Below are 23,595 nucleotides of genomic sequence, written 5' to 3' on the forward strand. Positions count from 1 at the left end.
TTATGAAGACATGATATTTAATATACTTAAGCAGCATTTTATTGGCCAAGAGAATATTTAATAGCTGCAAAATCACTTTTTGTAAAAGTCCCTTACATTGATTTTTTAAAAACTTTACTAATAAATAGTCATCATAGAAATGTAACTAGGAATTTTTTTTAAAAAGTAAATGGTACATAATTTTCTCACAGATCAGTTTTTAACATTCTTGTGTTTATCTTTTTAGACACACATACATACATACATACCTTTGTATTCCCCACAAAGGCTCATTTCATAAATACTGTTTTATGCTTGCTTTGAATTGTGCTGTAATTCCTATTTGTGGACCATTTAGATTTTCTTTCAGTTGCTTCACATTGTAAATATTGACCTGAGCATTAAATCTTTATGAACTGTACTCTAGTTATAATTGCCAAGATTGCCAATATTATCTATAGACTTTAGAGTATTGCTATTGGTTGTAGATTTCAAGAGGTGTTGGTAAATAGGAAACCCTGGCTTTGGTACTCTATTAATCTATTAATGTATTACCTGATTAAGTGTAATCTCTTATATCAGGTATAACATACTGAATTACATCATAGAATGCATGATGGCATAGGTGTAAGGGAAATACCATATAGACTGTTTCACTTGAAAAACTACTCTGACAGTTATACATGTTGACTTTACTCAACAAAACTAAGATGATTAGCCATATTTTTCACATGAAGATATCTAAAGAAAAATTAATGGATATTTCTACTAATCTCTAAACATTCTTGCTTATATTGTAGATAAGTAAGTGGAAAGGAAATATTCAGAACAACATGTCAGTTTTCCACCATGCTACCAAGGCTGCTTGGTTTTTGAAGTACTAGGTTAACCATAAAGCCCCTTCCTAAGTGATATGAGATTAAGACATGGTGAATGAGTGGGTAAATAGTTGTGTTAATCCATGATCCACTAAACTTGAATCTTTTCTCTTTTGTGACTTCCATTAGTTACTGAAGCATTTTTGTTCATTTCATTTTTGTTATCTTAGCTATTTTATACATCAAAAACTAAAGTCATGCTGATTATGGATTGACATAAAAAGATTCAGATCTAAAAACAAACTTAAAAGACATCAATACTTAAATAAAGAAATAAATCTGGTATCTTCAGATTATGAAAATAAGATAATTTATATTGGAACAAAATGAATTATACTGCAGGGGGTTCTTAATGATCATTGATGTATAAGATCTGTATATTTTTAGTTTCGGTTATCTAACTTGACATGATTTTAGAGATCCCTGAATTGACTTAAAACCAGGAATTGGTTTAAAAAAATTGGAAATACAATCATTACCAGAAATTACAGTGACTCCCTATGGCTATGAATAATGATGAACACTCTTGTTATTGATTAACATGAGGTTTTATTAATATGAGGGAAAGAAAAAAGTAAATTGGATTCACTTTAAATAGAAAATTGCTGGGAGAGGGGAGGTATGTAGATTATAATTGCTCTAATTCTAAAGAAGTCTAAATTCTTCTGAATGCATAGTGCAATGAAAGGTGGCTTCAATTTAATGTGGAAAAATCCTATTATAATTATGTCTATTAAAGCATAATAGACATATGGAAATAGCTTGTGACTTAACTGAATTTCTATATATAATACATTTATTTTGCTCCTGTAAAATGCCAAGATCAAAAGAAGTCTTGATATTGGCTAGTCGATGGACTATTACAGTTATAGGAGGAAAATTCTATCATTTACTATGTAACTTGGTTCCTTTGTTATGTTAAAGTACGTAGGCATTATCTTTTATGCAGCTTATTCAGAGTGCCTGATACTGTAATTAATTTTGATATTTGAATAAGCTTTCTTCCACCTACCTTTTTGTTAGCCCTGATGATTGCCCTGTGCTATTTCAGCTGATGTTAGTTAACTTTAAAAGAACAATAGATTTTCTCTATTTAACCTATTTCATGGAGCTTTAGTGCTTTACCCAACTCTTCTGAGGGATGCTGAGGAATCCTAGTGATTTCTTGGACAATTATGTAGTGAAACTAGTCTCTCTAAATTAGAGTGAGTTAGGCTTCCAAAATCTAAATGAAGAGGTATTGAAACAACATTACCTTTTTAAACTAAACTGTGAAGTCATTTAAGATAATGGGGCTATCACTGCTCTAGGCATATGATTCTGAGAAATTACTTTTTTAAATGGCTATTTGGCTTACTGGAGTAAAGAGAGAACTATGATTAGACTTATGATTCTTTAAGAAGCCATGATACCAGATAAACTTTTGTGAATTCTTATCTGAAAATATTAAAAGACATGTAAATCAAGATACCATTATGTAATTTAACTGTTACAACATGTTATCAGATGAGAAGCTCCATTCTAAAATCTCCCTCCAAACCTCAAGGGCCATCCACTGAACCAGCAGCACAGGAGTTTAATATATGTGTGTATGAATGTGTGTCTCGTATCTGGGTGTGTTCTAAGTGGCAGTATAAAATTAATTTTTTTTGAAGGTATATTTCATTATTACTCTTTGATAAACACAGTCACAATGCAACCTAGGAATAGGGATTCACTTCCTTGTTTTGGTTGATTTACTTATGTACATGTTTGTTATAATGTGTAAGGGCCTGATTATTGGAATCTGAAGCTGGTCTAGTTTTCTCCTTTTAATCCACAAGAGGGATTCACATCTTTTAGGATGAAATAATTTGTGGAAATCTGTTTTGAGGACTAGAGAAAAACTCTTCTTGAATATGCTTATGTGGACTAAATAGCATTGATTTTATTCTAAGTGATACTTATAAAAGCCTTTGCATAATGTCACTCTTTTCCATTTACACAGACTTATAAAAAATGAGCGTGCTTGTTTTCCAGCTACTAACAACAGATGTGCTTACCATAAAATATCAGAAGTAGATTTTGCAGACTGTGGCTAAGATGTAATAAATTTGGAGTGAAAATTTACCTCCAAGAGGGGGCTGTCTGCTCTTCTCTTCTGCAAACCTGTCTCATATTTTCCTTAGGACTAAGAGGAAAAGGAAGAGCTCTCAGTCATGCTTCTGCCTACCAACTTTTAAAAAAACTTAAGAAAGAAGTTGAAACTGGTCCTTGGCCTAGAGACCTTTGACAAAAGGTTTTTAATTCAACAGAGTGGAGATAATCTCTTCTGCTATTTTTATCTAGAGAAATCAGTTTTAAAATTCAATTGCCTTTATCATAGGATTTTCAACCATTAAGAGTCTCTTAGTTTTTTTCTAAAAATTGCTCTGAATTTAAGTGGGAGCAATAAGGTAAACTGAAAAGTATATGAGACCTCGTCTTTTAATTTATGACAAAGAAAGCTACTGCACATGCTTCTTTTAATATTTATAAGCACTTTCTAAACTATAAAGTTTTATAGCACATACATTTTCCTATTAACACCAATTGTGAGAGCCTTTAAGTTCCTAAGAACAATCTTTGAATTTACCCCAAAGTTCTGGTATATTTGTGTTAATTTTGGGAGTACACTGGTTATTAACAATAGCTTACCATTTCTATAGCACTTTCTGAAGCATGCATTTATTTTATATTCTAAAATATAATTTTTTCTCAAAGCTTTATAAAATGTTTTGCTTGTGAAATTTTAACAAACTAAATACAATTTTTAAACTAGTGTTCTTTTTAGAATTTCCCTAAACGTTGGCATCTTTTCCTTTAACTTTTTTAGTTAGCTTTGTTCAACTATGATTAAAAATAAGTTCTTTATTAAATCTTTTAATCATCAGAACACTATGAGCAGATAAAAATTATTTCTTCTCATAAAATTGGAAGCCTTTATTTCAAGTAAAAATAATGAAAGTTCATTTATTTCTCCAGGTGTGTATCATCCTGTACATTTCTAGACATATTATGCAAAGAAATTGACCATATCAGTGTGTACCCCATTTTTTATGGAACTGATTAGTTTTGTAATACAACTTGCATGATGACAACCCAGAAGTTTGTTCTGCTTTAATGCACAAATAAAATATACTCTTTGATTGGCTACTGCAGAATGCATTTTCAACCTAGTCACTATTTGAAAAATTGTTTCTGACTTGTGGTTGGCCAGACGTCTGGATTGCAGAATGGCCCCATTTTTAATGTAGGGCACTAGGCAGCTGTTGTTTTTTTTTCAGAACTTGACAGTTTCAGTAGTTTAAAGCCAAGTTTTGGTGCTTTGCTGAGTTAATTATTCTCTTCTCTCATGAATGGTCATTGATATTTCATAACAATTGAGTATCTTATTGGATGAGCCCATCACTGAAATCTCAGTAGTGGTTGCAAACTCAGGAGACTGCAAAATTGTTTGTGATCCTGAATTAATTTTTTTAAACATGAAAATTCCTCTAAATGGAAAGTAGCAGCATTTCTAAAGGAACTGAAAATGAGGCTATAAGGTATATCTGTGTTATGTTTAAATTTTAAGATTTCATCTATTAAAAAAGATTGAATATTGTAATCTTTATTGTCCCCAGTTGTTGGTCTGTTCTGTCTGCCTTGCAACTTTTGAGAGACTATAGATAGGATTTTCTTTTCTTTTTTTTTTTTTTTTAGTTTTTCTCTTTCTCTTCCTTAAAAGTACTGCGTAAATATCAAGATGCTGTAATGATAAGTTTGCATGTCAGAGCTTTCCTGGAATGTACTAAAATGTTCTTTAGCATGTCTAGTCTTACTATCCAAAGCACTGTGAAAACTCTGCAAAGCCTCTAGAAGGCTTATGTGTGCTGGGACTTTAGTTCTAATATTTTTGCCTCTGTACATAATGAAATGAACTGGAATTGTTTTCAAGATGTCAGGAAGCATATGTTGAAAGCGCCTATAGATCAATTGTCATTTCATGCTTATGGTTGAATGGAACAAATTTTAAATGTATGGAATCTGGCTTGGCTCTATTAGCTCTGCAAAGGACTCTGTCTAGTTGACATAACCACAGTGGTCATGAGAATGTGCCTCTCGGATTTCCAGCTGCCCAAGACACTTAAGAGAGCTTAAGTGTCCGAAAGCCTAGAATTTGCACTGTGCAGTTCTCATTGCTGCTTGTGCCAGTGGGCTTCCCTCAGGCTCCTCCTTGCCAGTGACTAAGCACAGCAGGGACACCGAGGCAGCTTGTTCCTGGGAGATGCAGGACTTCTTCTGTGAGTGATTTTGGTTTAGGAACTCACAAACTGCCTTGTCTAACTTTTCTTAGAACTGCTTGGCAGCCTGAGATGCCTCCTCACTAACTCACTAGCTATAACTTCCCTCTCTTCTTTCTTTTCTGGTCTCCTTTTCTAGCAGTCAGATTTGTATCATGGCCTAATGGCTACCAATCTCCTTTAGCTCCCATCCCATATTCTCTCACAGGCTTTTCCCATAAGAAATTTCTTCCTCATTCAATCTTGATTTTGTGTCTGCTTCTCGGAGGACCTAGACTAACACAATAAACAATTCCTACATGGTGAAGTCTTAAATAATTCTCCCCATAAATATGTAGACCTACTATTTTGTTATTAAAATAGACTGCATGTTTGCCGCAAAAAATCCAAGGAAGTCAAAAGTAATATTATTAGTAAATTCAAGTAATTTGGTGAATAGACAGACTATAACTTAAAAACTGAAAGAAGTGCTTTCTATACCTCAGTACCTAATGATATAGAAATAAAATAAAGGGCTTACCTTCATCTCATATACACACACAATAGGTATAATGAGTGAATGCTTCAAAAGATTTTTGAAGAATGATTAGAATTAACAGGTAATCCATGAAGGTTAAATATTAACTTATTTGTTTACCGGTAATCATATTTTTAATTCAGGGTTGTAATGGTATCTTCATATATTTCTATTTTCATACTAGAAACTTAAAACTATCACTAGACTGTAAGTCCCTTATTAGTCTTGATCTCCTTAAGGACAGTGACCTTGATTATGTTACTTTATATTTCAAGTATCAGTGAAGGCCAAATTCAGAGTAAGTACACAACAACTGTTCCCATACCTTCCTACTCAAATTGTTGTCCCAGGGCCAGTATTTCTGGCACCATCTGGGAGCTTGTTGGAACTGTAGGGTCTAAGGTCCCCTGTAGACTTTACTGATTCCAAATCTTCACTTTATCAAGATCCGTAGGTGGTTCATGTGCACATTAAAGTGTGAGAGGTAGTTGTCCGGAAGACTTGTCCCTTGAGTGTTCATCCTTTCTGTATCCTTTTCCTCAAATAACTCCAGTTGTAGTTAAGTAGTTTCCTCTGCCTCACAGCCGTTTGATTCAGGGAGAGCTAGTAGCATCTTCAGTATCGGGAAAAGTCATATTTATCTAATTTTCTTATTTTCTTTGCAAAAGACTTGTTTACCCATAGGTCAATGAATCAGGAGGAAAAATCTACTGGAATGAGCCCTTCTGGACAAAGTGTTACTTATTTCAAAGGAGAAAACACCCTTTTCTTATCTCTGGGTATTATGTCCATGGGATTCCTAGCACTGTTTTTGTCTCTTTTCTACCTGCCTAGTAATGTGGCCAACAGAAGGAAGGTGGAACCTTGAGACACAGAGAGAAGTGGAACCAGAGCCCTGACTTATTTTTAAAAACAATTTTCATCATTGCAACCCAAAACCTTATTAGTCTCTTTCCAGTCCAGTTACTTGGCCACCTTTTTGATAAGGGTGGTCAAACCTTGTTTCTTGAAACTCTCCTCTTCCACGGGCTAAGAGACTATATCTCTCCTTTTCTGCTCTGACATCTGAATGTTTTTTAAAATCAACCTTCTCCACTGCCTTATCTTTGCATTTAGGGTGTTGCCTCTGGATAGTTTGTATTCTTATGCCAGACATTCACCCTGAGCTACCCCTTCTACACTGTCATGGCTTCAAGTGCCACACATATGAAGGTGACTTCAAAAAATATGTATTTTTAGCTTCAGCTTTACTTTTAAGTTTCACAGTAAGCTAACACATGATGCTTCCATTATGTACTGAACACTGAGTGAGTGCTCAAAGAATATTAAGTCAGTAAATTCCCAGAACAATCCTTTGGTGCAGGTATAATTATTATCACCATTTTATAGATGATGAATCTGAGGCACAGAAAACGTGATGGTTAATTTCACATGTTAGCTTGACTGAATGACAGGCTGCAACATTAACCATCATTTTTGGATGTGTCTGTGAGGGAGTGTCTGGATGAGACTGGAACTTGAATTGGTGGACTCAGTAGACTGCTCTCCCCAACATGGGTAAGCACTGTGCAGATTGCCCTCTCTGATGTTGGTGGGCATCATTCAATCCACTGAGGGCCTGAATAGAAAAAGAAGAGGAAGGAATGATTCATATCTTTCCTAGTTGCTTGAACTTGGACATTGGTCCTTTCCTGCCCTTGGACTGAGATTTGTACCCTTAGGTCTCCTGGTTCTCAGGCCTTTGGACTCAGAATGAATTACACCTGACAAATCAAAAACTCTAGGGACCAAGAGATCTCTGAAATAAAAGGGTTTGTTGAGACTTTATAGGTGCTAGCCAGAAAAAGCACTGAGCCCTGGAACAGGAAGTTTCTGCTTCACCAGCAGCAAGGCCAGTTAATAGAAACAAGCTGTCTGCCAGACCCAGGTAACTCATTGATGAGGAGTCTCAAGGACAGTAAGTTCTTTAAATTCACATTGGCTTTAAATAAGGAAGGCAGGCTAACATAAAGCAGGGAAAGTCCGGGATAGGAGCTTAGTCCACAGAGAAGGTTTGTGCATTGGTTGTTGAGGATGGTCAGATACTGGTGAGGCCCAGTGGGGATGTGGTGGTTCTGGGACCTTCTAGATGATTGTTGGAAAAACTTCTTTCAGGAATGTGACCTTTCTGGTTAGCTCTATCTCAAGGCTATTGACTGATGACCTTTCTTGTCCTTCTTGCTCATTCTCTTATGTCCCTTAATTTAGGACACTTCAGAATTTTTCCTCATCACACCACTGACTTGCTTGGTTTTCAGTTTGCAGTCAGTAGATCGTGGGACTTTTCAGGCCCCATAATCGTGTGAGCCAATTCCTCACAGTAAATCCCCTGTGGAGTTAGGCTCCTGGGTTGGAATCCCAGTCCTACTTCCTACAAGCCTGGTAACTCTCCTATTAATTCTGCTTCTCTGGAGGACCTTGACTAGCATAGAAGAGCTGTCTAGCTGCAGAACTAGTAAGAAGCTGAACCATAGTCTCTGTTTTTAAATACTGTGCTACTTTCCTCCAGTTGCCTTATTAATTCAGTTTCCAAAAAAAGAACTCATAATCTTTGTTGCCTTTTCCCATATACAAATGTCATCTTACCTAGTCACCTAATCGGAAACCTAGAACTCATCCCTGACTCCTTATTTTTCTTTATGTGTGTACTAAAGGCCATTTTACCAATTCTCTCTCCTACATGTTTTATCAGTTTCCATATTAGTGTTGATGGCTTCCCTCTTAGATGAGGACCTTAGCAGTGGTGATCCAAACTACTACCAAAACCACCTGATAGATTTTCCCATTCTGGTTTCTCATCCTTCCATATACAATCCATTCCCCACAATCAAGAACATTTTCTTTCTAAAACACAAATATGATCAAATTAATACTCTGCAGTAAAAACCTGTCAAGGTACCCCAGTGCCTATGGAACAAAATCCAAATATTTTAGCATGACGTACAAACCTTCTCTGACTTTGTTATGTACATTGTACTTTTCATTTTTTTTGTGTGTGATAGTGTCGGGGGTAGAGTTTGCTCTCCTCGGTTCTTGTCCCTGCCAAACAAAGAATTGAAAGGCAGAGACAGTATAGTGAAATAGAGTGAAAGTTTTATTTGTCTATACTCCAAGAGAGGAGTGGGCCAGAGTCAAGGTAGACAAAGGCCTTGATCTGTTAGGTGGGAGGCTCTTTTATTACATTCCGACTAGGAGGTGCCTCTTTGATAAGGTGAAGTCATTTGACTGACAGATCCATTTATGCAGCCATCCCCCTCAGTGTGCCTGTCATTTCCCAGAATGCACACAGAAAGCCCATGGTGTGTTTGTTGGGGGAAAAAATGCAATTTTATTTTAATGAGATTATGATAAGATATGATTTGTGTGGTTTGTAGTTTTGTTTGATTACCACTGTGTTGTGATCTGGTTGGGACCGATTTGGCCTGGTCCTAATAGGCAAGGAAGTTATCTCTCTGCAAAGCCTTTGCTCTCTTCACATGGGAACCCCACCTGGGTGGGTTTGGGGTGCTTTTTTCTTGAAACTTATCTTCCCCTTCCCTGGCTGCTCATGTCTATCTTTCTACCTAACAACAGAGCACTGGGATTCTTCTATATGTCCATTTACTCTACCTGACCATAAAACTCTAGAAGTCAGGGACCAATCATACATTCACTATGCATCTTTTGTAATGCAGACTTAGTGATAGATACTGATGATACATCTCTGAGCTTTATAAATAGGCTCTGTATTTCTAGTACCAGAGTGATGATCAAGTGATAGTGAACTGATAATTTCTGAAGTGAATAGAATAAGTTTCATGAGCCTACCCTAAACCATCATTGTAGTCACATCTTTGAAGGCAACCTTCCATTAAAATAGCACCACCAAGACATTAATCAGGCTGACACCCCTAAAATACAAAGCTTGTACTTTGTGTACTTCTTTGCCATTATATATGCTGTTGTCTTGACTTGGAATGCCAATTTGTTGACCATCTAATTATTATTGAAATCAAAGTTGTCTCTGGGAAAATTTCCCCCAAAATTCTATTTCCTTTCATCACTACTCCTATCCTTGCTCAGGATATATTCTTTCCAATTTGTTCTATCACTAAAATTGGTAAACGTTTTTTGATATTGTGATTTATAAGAAATACATATTTGGTGATTGAGATGACCAAAATATATTAGGTCTTTGCCAAGCTTCCTAGAGAGCCTTTGGAATTTCCTGAGTGATGAGAGCAATGGGAACATCTTTTGTTATAATATTTAGATTCTGGTTCTCAGTTCCTGAAATAGCTTCAGGGTCATAAAGGTGAAATGGGGTGTCTTATTATTCACAACAAGCCCTTTTCCATCACGACTGGGTTTATGTTAATGAGATGACTTTTGGAAAGTGCCTAAAGATGGGGCTGATGGCCAGCCGAAGCAATCACGAATAGAGGAACTTTCAGTCCCACCCTCTGATTTTTGGGGAAGGGAGAGGAGCTAGAGGTTGAATTAATTACCAGTGGCCAACAAGTTAATCTATCATGCCTATGTCATAAAACCTTCATAAAAATCCAAAAGAGCAGGTTTGGGAGAGCTTCCTGGTTGGTGAACACGTGGAGATTTAGATAGAGTGATACCCCTGGAAAGGCATGAAAGCTCCTAGCCTTTTCTCCATACCTTGCCCTAAGCATCCCCTCCATCTGGCTATTCCTGAGTTAATATCTTTTCATAATAATATGCTGAAGTAATTACTAAATAAGTAAAATATTTCTCTGAGTTCTATGAACTGCACAAGCTCATTAGTAGAACCTGAGGAGGGGGTTGTGGAAAACTGATTTATAGCTAGTCTGCCAGAAGTCAGGTGACAACCTGGACTTCTGATTGGCCTCTGAAATCCAAGACAGGGGCTTTTGGAGTCTACAGTCTACTGTATCTGGTGGGTCAGCTACACAGGTGAACAACCTGGGCTTGTCACATGACAGAAGTGCAGGGCCAGGGGTGGTCTTGTAGGACTGAACCCTTTTAGCCTGTGGGATCTGATGTTGTCTCTGGGTAGGAACTGTCAGAACTGAGTTGAATTCTGAGACACCCAGTGGGTGCCAAAGCATTGCTTGATGGTGTGAGGGAAACACTCCTTTCCCACATATTGTAACTGTGATAAAGGATACATTTATGGTTTTATAATAGCATGTGTCAGTTCTATATTGAATTGTGTAACTTAACAATCTTTTATCCTAGTATTCTGCATAATTTTTACTGTAGCATGGTTATAGCATAAAAGAAATATTTAATAAAATATTTAATAAAAACATAAAATATGTTTCAATTGAATTTAAATCAAATGGTTCTCTTAAGGCTAATACCTATTTCATGTGCCTTGCTGTTGTATGTATGTATATTCTACCTCTTCCAGTTTGCAGTCTGATTTATCAGTGTCCAGCAATTAGACATAATGCTTATAGAATAAATATATAAACAAATGACTCACATTACTCCAAATGTATAAGGTGTTAATTTACTATTCAATTATTTTTTTTCATTACTTATTTAATTATTAGTTTAGTTGAAAGTGGAGTAGGCCTAGGAAATGTGAATAAATCAATATAAGCCTAAATGCATTAAGGCTTATTCAAATGTTTTTCTTGCTATCTCTTGACAGAAGAGTTTTAAATTACTACTAGGGGAGAATAGAAATAGTCATTACCATGTGTACTAGGACTACAGTCAAGATATTACAAAATTTCTGCTTTTATTTAACATGGTTGACCCTTTACATGGAGAAATTTCTGTTTTTGATTAAGAACTAATTCAAGGGTTATTCAGAGACAATTATGTAAGACCTGGAGATTTCTCTTGTGTATAACCTGGGATGCAGGTGCTTGAAGAAACATCTTGAAAGAAATAATAGAAAGAGAATTCCCAAAAGATACCTTGGAATCATAAAAGATAGAGTTTTCCTAAGAAGGAATTAGAAAGTATGTAAATTTCTTCATACCTATACACATCCTCCTCCTTTATCCATAAAATAAGGAAAGAAAAAACTTGCTCTCTAGTAAGGGAAAAGAGATATGTTACAGAAAATTTCAAGTCTATTATATAATCTATAATGCAATGAAACCTAGGGAATTTGTCAAGATTTTGCAAAATTAGAAAACCTACTTTGTTGGAAGTTTGCAATTTGTAGTAACATGGAGTTTGTAGATTTGATCTTGAAGATGTTGTAAAAAAGAGATCCCTAGTTTGTCAAGGTAGACATTGGCTTGAAAGGAACCTTTACAATGCTTATTTAATCATGGTATGGGATATGGTGAATAGTCTTCAGCATTGTAAGGACAAATTCTTGGTACCCTCAATAATGTCAAGTTGATCAACCTTGAAAAGGCTGACTCATGTTGATTAAAATCAAAAGTGACATATAAGCTACAATGCCAATTTATTTTCTTACAATAGAAATAGAACTGTCATAGCACATTTCCTTTAGGCAAGCTACATGAGGAGACCATTATCAGAAGACTGCTGGTTGACAAAAGGCTCAGAACTATCATCTGAGAGAAGGAAATAAAGTGAATAATGGTTATATGATTTGAATATTTAATGCCTACAGGCTAAAATACACAGATGTACAAATTTTCTCAATAGATTCACTTTCTCATTCCATAAGAGGGGTATAATTTTTTATTTGGGGCAATCTCTTCTTTGCATAATGATAGATGGCTGCTGCCAAACTCCTCTTTTCTTTGTACAAATTTCTGACAAAATTACTTCCAGTTGGAACTATTTTCTTCAGCAATGTTAATTTTTAATCCATTTGCTGTCAGATTCTTCTTGGTTGCAAGTAATTCTGTCTTCATATAATGATACCTCTGGCCTTACATATAATGTGTTGAATTTAGAGTTCAAGTACCCAAGTGAAATCCTGTTTCTCGTATTTCCTACTTTTTGGTAGGAACTTTCTTGTCCTTCTATGTTTCAGCTAAAATAGCCAATGAATCCATAAAACTAGACTTACAGAACCACACGTTTTCTTCTTGTTAAAATCATTTTGCACATTCCTATCATTGTAAACTATATTTTAACTGCCTTCATTTGGTAGAACAATGATGATTGAGATAACTTTTCAAGAATTTTCCTAGGGTCTATTTCACATAATGACATCTATTTGGAGATGTGGAAAATCTTTAGGTTATTTAAACTGCTACTTTATATGTAACAAAAATACTCAGTGACATTTATAAAGTGAATCCATATATGGCAGCTAATGAGTTGATTCAATATAACTTTTTTTACATTTAATCAAAGAGTAAAAATTATTTTAAATCAATGATTTTATGTTAATTCAAAACTAAATTATATTGGTTTACCTTGTATTTAGATGAGTTGGTAAGCAGTTCAGTCATTTTGAAGCACATCTCAGTGTTGATTTTTTCAACCTAGATATTTCTAAAAAGAAATGCTGGAAGAATATAGTCACAGTAGGGAGAGTCTCTTGAGAATAAAAATCCTGTCTGGCAGGCTGTATATATATATATATATGAGGATGGCACTAAATGTTGTATGCGTATCCCTTTTTATTGTATTATTCTACTTTCTCTTAAGAAAATATTTTGTTTAATACATATGGGATTTGTGTTTTTGATCTTGCTCGATCCCAATTCTGATTGAAACACACACAATTAATTTTCCTAAAGTCAGCAAAATACTATTTAAAATTAAGATACTTTCTGTGGAAAAATTAAAATGAAATAAATACTACATTTAACTTTTTACTATTGTTGATCAAATAACATATTAAGTTTAAATTTAAAGGTAAAAGAAAGGGGGTTAATTTTTACCATATTTGTTTTGTGATATGAACAGGTCACTAATCTTCACTCCCTCAACCCAAGGGGAAAAACAGAGATATTAAAACTCAAGGCTACCTATATCTTACGATGTTCATTGGATTTCAGTTAATGCTGAGATAGCATTATTCCATGAGTTGATGAAAATAGGTTTTGAATTTAAGAGCCTATTGTTAGATTTAAAGACTTGTGTGTGTCTAATTATTTTTATACACTTAAAGCAATATGGCTGTATAGAATATGAGAAAGTACTGGCAGGCATGTTGGCAAGACTGAACTCTGAATATTTCACTCCTTAGAAAACTGAAGAGTGAATTTAGACCATTTTAATGTATGTTTCTCAAGTGGCTTGTCTCAAGAATGTTTTTTGTTTATATTTCTTTTCTTTTCTGATCAACAACTATTTTTATTTCCTAAAGTTATTGCAAAACATGGGAGAGAATTCTAGTTTTGTTTCCTATACAGATAGCTTTATTTATTTGTGTGCTCACATTTTGTCTTGTAAATTAATTAAACTGCTGCCTATTTGGCCCCAAATTTTGCTTGTGCTCTCTAGTCAGATATGTGTATGTGTGTATGTATGTGTGCTGTGATTTTTAGAGAAAGGAAATAATCCTGCTTTTAGCCTTTTTGGTTTTATAGGTTTTGAATTAACTATCTCATTATTTTACTACGTAAGGCATATATGAATTTCTCGTAACAAAAGTTAAGTTAAAGCTACTAGAATAAATAGTTGATCAATTCTATATAAAAATATTTTCCTTGTTTGACAAATATAATATCATAAGAACACTTACATATAAAAAAGGTCTTTTAGGAAATACATTTCATTCCCTAGAAATGAGAAATCAATGTTTTTGACACAATTACGCTTGGTTGACATATGACTAACTGTGATTTGGGAGGTCTGATACTGTCAACACAAAACAACCTTTAAATCCAAACTACTTAGGTTTCTTCAGAGAATCTGAGTTGAGATAACATTAAGTGCAGTTGGAGATTTACATTTTTGTTACAGTTACGATTGTTTGAGGATCTTGTACCAATTGGTATAGAGAAAATATTAATAAACAATTGCTAAATTCAAAACAAGATTCCTCTAGCTCAATATTTTTCATATATTACATCTACTACAAGGGAGCGCTATTCAGATAATTTACCACAGGACTTCGGAGCTCTTGCCACAATCTCTACACTTAAGAAATTCATATGACTGGGAAGAGTTTTACTAAGCCACTTAGCAAGTTAAAGGGAAAACCAATGTGATAAATGATTTGCCTGTAAACTTTTTACTAAGGATACATGGAGAAAGCACTAAACTTGATAGATTATATATATATTTTTAAGTTCTGTACATCTGTATATATAATCTATCAAGTACCAGTACTTTCTGGCAGGCATGTTGTTATGTATATCCAAGAACTGAATGTATTTCATAGATAGTAAGCATGTGATTTTAGTTAATACAGTCAACAAACATTTATTGAACACTTACTACATAGTTGCAACTGTTCTAAACACTGGGGATCATACTTGAGAGGGGGTTAAATAATAAAAAGTCATTATAAAAAAGGTCACGTAATGATAGGTACTCTGAGGAAAAACAGAGCAGAGTAAGATGGTGAAGACTGAGAGGTAGCGGGGAGAAAGGGAACATGCTGTTCAAGAAAGGACTGTGAGGGAAGGCCTGCATGTGAGGCAAGGGAGGAAGGAAGGAAAAGAGGTTCCTTCTCTCCTCCTGGACGATTGGGTGCTGTGGGTCTCACACAGTTATGAGAGTAAAACTCTGACACAGACCATCTATACTTGAGCTTTTTACAAAAAAGATTTGCCTTTAAGTCTGGCCATTATTACATTACTCTATTAAACTTTATTGAGGATCTCAGATCTCAATGCAATCTAAGTTGAAATGATGGAAAATTTTGAAAAAAAGCCCTGACATTTAATGTTAAATTTCAAGGGAGTATAGAATCCAGCCTTACTGTATTCTCACTTAAGGAACATGCATGTAACATATCTAGTATTAATTATGCCAATTCTGAGAGACAGCTGAAGAGAAAGTCAGATGATTGGATGTGGGAGGGTACAGTTGCTAAATGAGGACAAGAGCTAAGAATTATAAAAGAGCCTAGGGCTTGGCCCAGAGTAAATATTCTATAGGTGGAAAATGTTACTATAGTATTATTATTAAGAAATTGGCAATTACTTGAATAATAGAGATAGCAGGAAAATAGGGTGAACAAATGATGGCTGACCACTGTTATCAAACCTGCTTTCTAAATCTTCAAAAAAAAATAGACATTTTCCAACTTTATGGAATTTTCTGATGTGCTGCAGCCAGTGCACTATGTGAACTCAGTAGGTGCACGTTGACCACTGGAATGTGCCCAAGCAAGCCCTCTGGCCTCTTGTCCTCTAAAGTTACAGAAATTTAGACAGGTTTCCACGGGGTGAACTGTGGAGGGTGGAGGGGAGAGTAAGAAGGTATGGGCAATTGTTGAGTTCGAATGTATTCCGTGGGAATCTCACTTTTTGTAATAAAAATACTAAAACAGCAAGTTTTTCTTTCAGGTTTTGGTCTACATGCATACTGTTCTCCTTGAGAGGAGGGCTGTCCCCACCCACTCCGTCTGTTCTGTCCGAGCCATTTCTCCTTTCCAGATTCTGGAATGAAATTAACTTCTCCAACAAGGCATCCTTATCTCTGTCCTTAACTGATTTTAGTGGGTGCTGCACCTTTACTTTTAAACTATGTATTAGATGCATTCTATGTCTATATTTGCCTTCTCTAAGCCACTGCTTGAAGAGGAGAATTGAGGACAGAATTCTCTCTCTGCATATGTCTGTTACTGGTTTTCACCCAAGACCTTGAGTTTAATTCCTGATTTAGGAACTGTGATGGAGGTTAACAAAAGCTCCGTGACTTAGATGAAAAACAAAACAACAAAACACACAGCAGGGTTTAGAAAGGAAGTTACATGGCGGAGGCCATGTATCCTCATTGAATCTCTGAAGACAGACTTGGGAAAGGTCAAGATTAACAGTTGCACAAGGCTAAGAACATCTTGAGGTTTTGGAAAGGAAAGCAAAAGCAAATTTAATCTTATTAAATTAGTCACTTGATGATGAAATTTGGGTTGGTGATAGCTGGGGGTGGGAGCTGGGCAGTGTTGGAGTCCTCACTTAAACCTTAAACCAAAACAAACGTACCAGCACTTTATCAGAGACCAGTGCTTTGCAGTTACTGTGATGGGTGCTGGCTCTCATACTGATGGAAAACTGCCTTGATTCCAAATTTCTCTCATTCCTGTTCTTTCATTCCCCTGGAAAGTTCGGATGATTTGCAGTGTCAGGAAGTCTGAGGGAACTGGATAAAATCTTATATTGACTCTAAAACCTTTCCTCTGATCTAGAAAATTTTATTTAAACAATAAAAAAGCAGGATGAAGAAAGAGAATTGGTTGACATAAAAGACAGAGAGATCCTCTAGGAAATTCATAAGCTATAACATAAGAGTGATTCGGAGCAGAAGAAAGAAGAGGGAGAAAAGATGTTTAACGTGAACAGGGACTACACACACACACACACACACACACACACACTTGTTCCAGAGGGAAGTGCTATAATCATATTTAATTATTCTTGCAAAGACAATTTCAACAGTCATCTATCCACTAAGTTATTTTATCACTGTAAGTTCTGCTGTCATTTCTTTATCAATGTCCAAAATACCCAGGAGTCCTCACTTGTACCTTTCTTAGGTGATTATGCTTTCTTCTGGAGCCAGCTATTCTCATCATGGTTCCTTCCTCTCTGACATCTCAGCACGTTAGAGGGGTGTGAGTCCCTTACAGCAACTATGAGATTCTACCATAAGAGACTGTCTCTGATGGCATATTCCAAATGTGATGACTAAATGAGAGGTAAATGAAAAAGGTGATTTTGAGTGTGTAAATATGAGCATCATACATGACAGAAAGTAGAGGATTACACCTAGAAATTTGTTTTGTACTATGTTCTCTAATGACTAATGGGGGTGAAAGTCACATTGGAAGAGATTAAAAAGTATAAAGCATAACAGAAATTTGGCACTAAGTAGAAAGAATAGAGTATTTTTGGATTTTGCTTATTTGCATATTTGTGTGTGTGTAGACATATGCAAGCACATGCATTTTGTTATTCATAACAAAAGAGAAAATGTTGATGGGATGACACAAGAAGAGGCTATGAAAATGGTACACTGTGAAAAGTTTAAATTAGGGAAGAAGATGAAATCAACTGTGGGACTTGGGTGGGAAGTTCATACTGGAAAATGAGAAAGAGAATTTCTAATTCACAGAGACTTCTAACAAAAAGGAGCAAGTGTTCCTTCAAAGACCCTTATTGATTGTGAGCTCAGTGATTGTTCCTGTAACTTATTCTTCTCCCAGGTGTCATGTTCTTAGGCTCCCAGGGCACAGGATTATTTGCCCACATGTCTCCCATCTCTCACACAGTTTCAGAGTTGAAGTGCTAAAAACATCAGTATTTCAAACTCATTTGAGGGTGTGTTGGTCATCAGGACTTGAAATCCCTGAACTGATCTCTAACTGCAGCCCAGTTCTCACTCTTATAATCATAACACATTCTGTAAAAACCCAAGTTCACAGAGTTGGATGGGGTTTTAGCAAATAAACCATACAGTCTTTTTTTTTCCCTAAATATGTACATATGTTAATTTTGGTACATTTTAAATGTTAACATGAATTCTATTTTTTTAATTAAGGTATCATTGATATACACTCTTATGAAGGTTTCACATGAAAAATATTGTGGTTACTACATTCACCCATATTATCAAATTCCCCCCATACCCCATTGCAGTCACTGTCATCAGTGAAGTAAGATGCCACAGAGTCATTACTTGTCTTCTCTGGGCTACACTGTCTTCCCTGTGACCTATCTGTATTATGTGTACTAATCATAATACCACTCAATCCCCTTCTCCCTCCCTCCCCACCCACCCTCCCACACCCCTTCCCTTTGGTAACTGCTTAGTCCCTTGGAGTCTGTGAGTCTCCTGCCGTTTTGTTTCTTCAGTTTCGCTTTGTTGTTATACTCTACAAATGAGGGAAATCATTTGGTACTTGTCATTTGCTGCCTGGCTTATTTCACTGAGCATAATACCCTCTAGCTCCATCCATCCCATCCACTCCTAGGAATTTACCCAAACCTGTGCAGTCTTTTTTTTTAGGAGAGCAAGTGAGAGGCTTTTATTTAGAGAGAAAGCAAGAGGACAGAGCTTCTGGCTCACACCAGAAGGGGACAAGAGAGTCCTCGCAAACCTGTGCAGTCTTAATCACATCATTCCATTATTTAAAAACACCCAGTGATTCTCCATGGTCTTTAAGAGAACTAAAAGCATGAGCTTGGTATAGAAGCTTTCCTCTCCTCCAGTGTAAGCAAGCTATGCTTTCCGGCTTGACCTTCATGTTTCAGCCCTCAGGTACAGTTTTGTGTTCCTTGAATCCAGAAACCCTCTTGCATATGACCTTATCACTATTTTTTCTTTCCCTTCATCTTCATCTCTACATCCCACTAACCCCCTCAGCGCACATGAAATTAACAGGCTAATAATTACTGCTAATCATTGAAGTCTCAGCCAATTATTTACTTCCTCCAGGAATCTGCACCTGTTCTGCAATCCCATGACTTTCTTTGCTTCCTGCTTTCCTGACATTGATTATAGTTTATTTTAATGATATATTTACTTGTCTGTTACTTGGTAAATAGACCGTATGATCCTTCAGAACATACTCTGCTTCATTGTCCTAACTATGCTGGCACATAATGACATCATACAATAAATACATCATTCTTATGTGTGAACTCTAAGCCTTTATTTTTGAAATGGTAACCCAGTGGGAGAGGACCATATTTCTTAGTTCTTGTCTCTAATAGTTTATATATAGAAGGTCATATGCAAATGATGGATGTTTATACTTAGGGAAATATTTAGTAGCTTTCAGAATGCAAATAAAACTATCAGATGAAGAGAGAAAATTCACTTTTCTAGTATTGGCAAACAAATTTCTCAAGATGATTTTTTTTAACTTCATGATAACATTGAACTCATTTGTATAATAAGCAGTTAAATATTAACTTTTAGAAAATCAGTGCCTAATAATGAAATATTTGTTTATTTAAAAAACTGATAATTAAGACAAGTTAAGGCCTTTACGTGAAATGATTAGAAAATCTGCCAACAGGAGCAGGAAGTATAAATGGCATAAATGGTGAGCTTATGCTGGACCATATTAGTAAAGACTTATGTTTACAGGAACATATTTTTTTCAAAGCAATACTAAATAATGTGTCCACTTTTTCTTTATTCTAACAAAGAAATCTTAAAAAAAATTTTTTTGGGGAATGTCTCATTACAAGAGAAAGTTCTGGGCCCTCCTACTTGGAAATTGCATCTTGCATGATACATTTCTTAGGAGTATGACAGTCATTTTTCAAAGACAACAACTCTGTATTCTCTTTGGGCACTGTTTGATTTCCTTTCAGCCCTTCAACTGCAATAAGGTCATTTGGCAAAAAAGGAAAATATTGATTATTATTATTTTTTTACCAGTTTCCTGGCAGAAAGGCAAATATTGATGGTATTTTTTTTTTTAACCAGCTTCCTACCTACTAATTGAAAACACTGAACTAGTCTACTTTATCCAGGAAAGAAAACTGTAACTCTAAAAATAATAATTTAAAAACATTTCTTATATTTACCTATGGATAGAGACTCCTATAGAACATTATTTGTAATCGTGATAATATTATGCTTTCATGTTAGCCTGAAGCAACATCTGCCTTGTGTAACTATTTTGAAAACTTAGATGATAAAATACCAAATATGTTTTTAATTACATGTATTGTATTTGGCAAGATTCATGCTTTACCATTCTGGAGACTGAGATAAAAAAACTCCAAATAATGCCAGTATCTGTTACAATTAAGTTATAATCTTCAAAAAAAGCACATAGACATATATACAAAACTATCACAAATTTTGGAACAGAGAAGATTCACTGTTTTTCTAAATATGTAAAATTTTTCTGTTTAATATATATTTAAAACATCTTAAACAGATTCTGAAAGTAATTACAGTAAGGGTTATACCATTTCTCTGTTCATTATGAAAGTTCTACCCAGTTGATAATTAAGATTCATTAGTAAAACTCTAAACAGGAATTGGTTCACTAAATTGAGGGAAAGTTTTGAAAAATGCAATCAATAACCAACCCACTGTTGAATTAAATCATTTACATTTTTTTTAGGAATAAACAAATTTGAGTTAGAGATAGATTAGTTTATGATAACTACAAAGAAGCAAGATTTCCTTTATATTTTTTCTTAATTGCTGACTGGGTTGAATGTTTCTTCCAATCCTGTTTTTGGCATGTTTACTTATATACCAATTGATTCTAATTTGGTAAGTTTCATTCAATTGAAGTTCATTCAATGTTTAAATTACATTCAATGATTCAAAATCACTTTTTATTTTAAAAATTTTAACTTTTTATTATGGAAAAGTTTAAAAGCAAGTTAAAATAGAGAAGACAATATAATAAACCCTCATTTGCCCACTACACATCGTATCGCACAAATATCAATTGTGACCAATGTCATTTCAAATATGTCCCTAACTACTCCTCCCTGTTCATTACACTGACACAAATTTCAGAAATTATATCATTTTCATCTGAATTTCATTAAGTATCTGAAAAGATAGGCTCTTACTTTTCCAAAATAAAATCACAGTACTATTATAGCCAAATTAGCAATATCAGTATTCCTTAAATATCACTATTTGATCCATCAAGCTTTTCTAAATGTCTCATTATTGTTATAGTTTGTATGAATAAGAGTACCATTAATATCTTATGTTAAAAACAAGAGGCCCCCAAATGGAGTTGCTTACGCTAAGTTCCATGTCACCCAACTGAGACTTAATTACCATTTCAGCAATCCAGAAATGGAGTCTTAAACCAGTCAGTGAGGAGTCACCTGATCAGCACTAGGTAAGTAATTTGCCTGCTAAGTCCCTTATATCCCCTAAAGGAAAGTAAGTTTGCAATAAACAACCTTTTGTTGTTGTTGTTACTCTTCACGCTCCCTTTTGCCTATCGAAGTCTTCCATTTTGTACCACTCCTCTAAATTCCTTTCTTTCTGCTAGAATGGTTGCTGCCAGATTCAAATCGATTTTTGCGCAAACTCTTAATATTTTTAATATGCCTCAGCTTATCTTGTAATAGTCTTGATATCATAAGAGGAAACTGAGGGAGACCCTGACAGCCCCCGGGAACGAAGAGCAGAGTAACTAGAGCATAGGTACTTATTGAACCACTTGGTCTCGATGCCTCATATCCTAGCTTGCAGTTTTTGTGGTACAAAGTTTCAGGCTTTATTTTAGCATTTCTTGTTTCACTACTAGGTCTAGAAACTGGCTGCAGTCAGACTGGGTCCACCTTAGAAACCAGATAGGGTCTGGTGTCAGGCTTACTGGGTCCTACTTGGAAACCACTGGGCTCAGAAACTGGTCCAAATTGGATTGGGTCCTATTTAGAAACTGGACTTGGTCCTGGAAGTTTCTGAAACCGACTTAAAAATAGGACTAGGCGCAGGGACAGACTGGGTCCAGCGACGGATTCGTTCCGACCAGTTCCAGTTTAGAAACTGGAGCAGGTCTGGGGGCAGACTGGATCCAATTTAAACTGGACTGGGTTCAGTGTGACGCCTCAGGTAAATAAAATTTTAATGCCAAACAAAAGGTTAACCTTGCCAAAGATAATCTTGAATTTGGGTGGCTACAGTGGAAAACTCTTAACCTAATTTTGTATAATGATGAGATGCCCTAGAGAAAAAGGGTCTTGGCCAAGCACCTCATAAAGAACAGGAAAAATGATCTTTCTTCTTCTGCAGCTCCTCGTGATCAGGATGAGACCCGCGGGGACACCCCACTTGCTCCAGTGCACCTGCAGACAACATCTTGGGAAAACTGGTAGAAACCTTAAAAGGTAAGAATTCTTACCAAAGTTCTCTCTCTGAGCTGTCTATTTGTGGTGCCTGGTTGACAGAATAAGGTAAAATTTCATGTTCTCCATTTCCAAAAGTTTTAAGAATTGAATTTTCAGTATTGAGTTTTATTTTGTAATGATGAAAATGTTTGCATAGTTCTAAAGTCATAGTTGAAAGCCAAAACAAGATATCCTCAGACAAATTTAGGTATAATCCCAGTGTGCTAACCTGGTTTCTTCCCTCTCCCCGATAGGTAAATATTTTAAAATGTGTATATTTTCTTCCGCTTTTAAATACCAGAAAATATGTGCATACATATATTCAGTATGTGTGTATGTGTGTACATGCACATATGTGAGTGTGCATGTGGATATACATATATTCTAATCAATTCTCCTGCCCTTTTCTTTGATAAGCAGTGGAAAAGTTTACATACTCACTTTGCTGTTTTCACTGAACAACATATTCTGGAGATACAGATTTTCCTCATTCTAGGTCTTCATTCTGGGTTTATAGTTTAATATAGTCTAGAATGAATGTTCATAGTTTATCTTAGCTACCTTTGGGTTTCTTTTTCTTCTTTTTAAAATCAATTTTTATAAATAATGCTGAAAAGAATAGCATTGTTGTGAGTCCATCCATATTTTTTCCAGCACAAAAATAATGGAAACACGAAGAGGGATTGCTGGGTCAAAGCCCAGAGAAATAAGCATATTTTTCCATAATAGTTTCAGTTTGTTATACTCATACTGATTTTATAGAACATAGTAAATATGAAAGTACAATGTAGTTTCTTAGACTACTTTGTACTTTCATGGGATTCTTTCCTTTGGGGATTAAGGGTGCTCATGTTTGAAATCACAGAATTAGGAAGAATAGGACAATGAAAACTGAATTCCTATTTAAAAGTAAATGGCTCAAACTACTAAGTTATATGTGTACATGTGGCAGAGAGTGCATGTCTGGAAGTGATGCAACTGTATGAGTAATTGAACCATAAATATTTTCTTAT

The 23,595-nt window shown here is 35.3% G+C and overlaps 1 long non-coding RNA gene across 2 annotated transcripts in view; it reads left to right on the plus strand.

The window, feature by feature from the left end:
• The first annotated feature begins 5,052 nt into the window (after window positions 1-5,052).
• Window positions 5,053-23,595, plus strand: part of LOC118972993 (uncharacterized) — a 73,219-nt gene continuing 54,676 nt past the window's right edge. For both annotated transcript variants that reach the window (XR_012132841.1, XR_012132840.1), the window contains exons 1-3: window positions 5,053-5,161; window positions 21,530-21,585; window positions 22,488-22,582. This is a non-coding gene — a long non-coding RNA (uncharacterized lncRNA). The remainder of the gene's footprint in view (window positions 5,162-21,529; window positions 21,586-22,487; window positions 22,583-23,595) is intronic.

This window comes from Manis javanica, chromosome 6 (assembly GCF_040802235.1).
Source record: "Manis javanica isolate MJ-LG chromosome 6, MJ_LKY, whole genome shotgun sequence".
Lineage (NCBI taxonomy): Eukaryota > Metazoa > Chordata > Mammalia > Pholidota > Manidae > Manis > Manis javanica.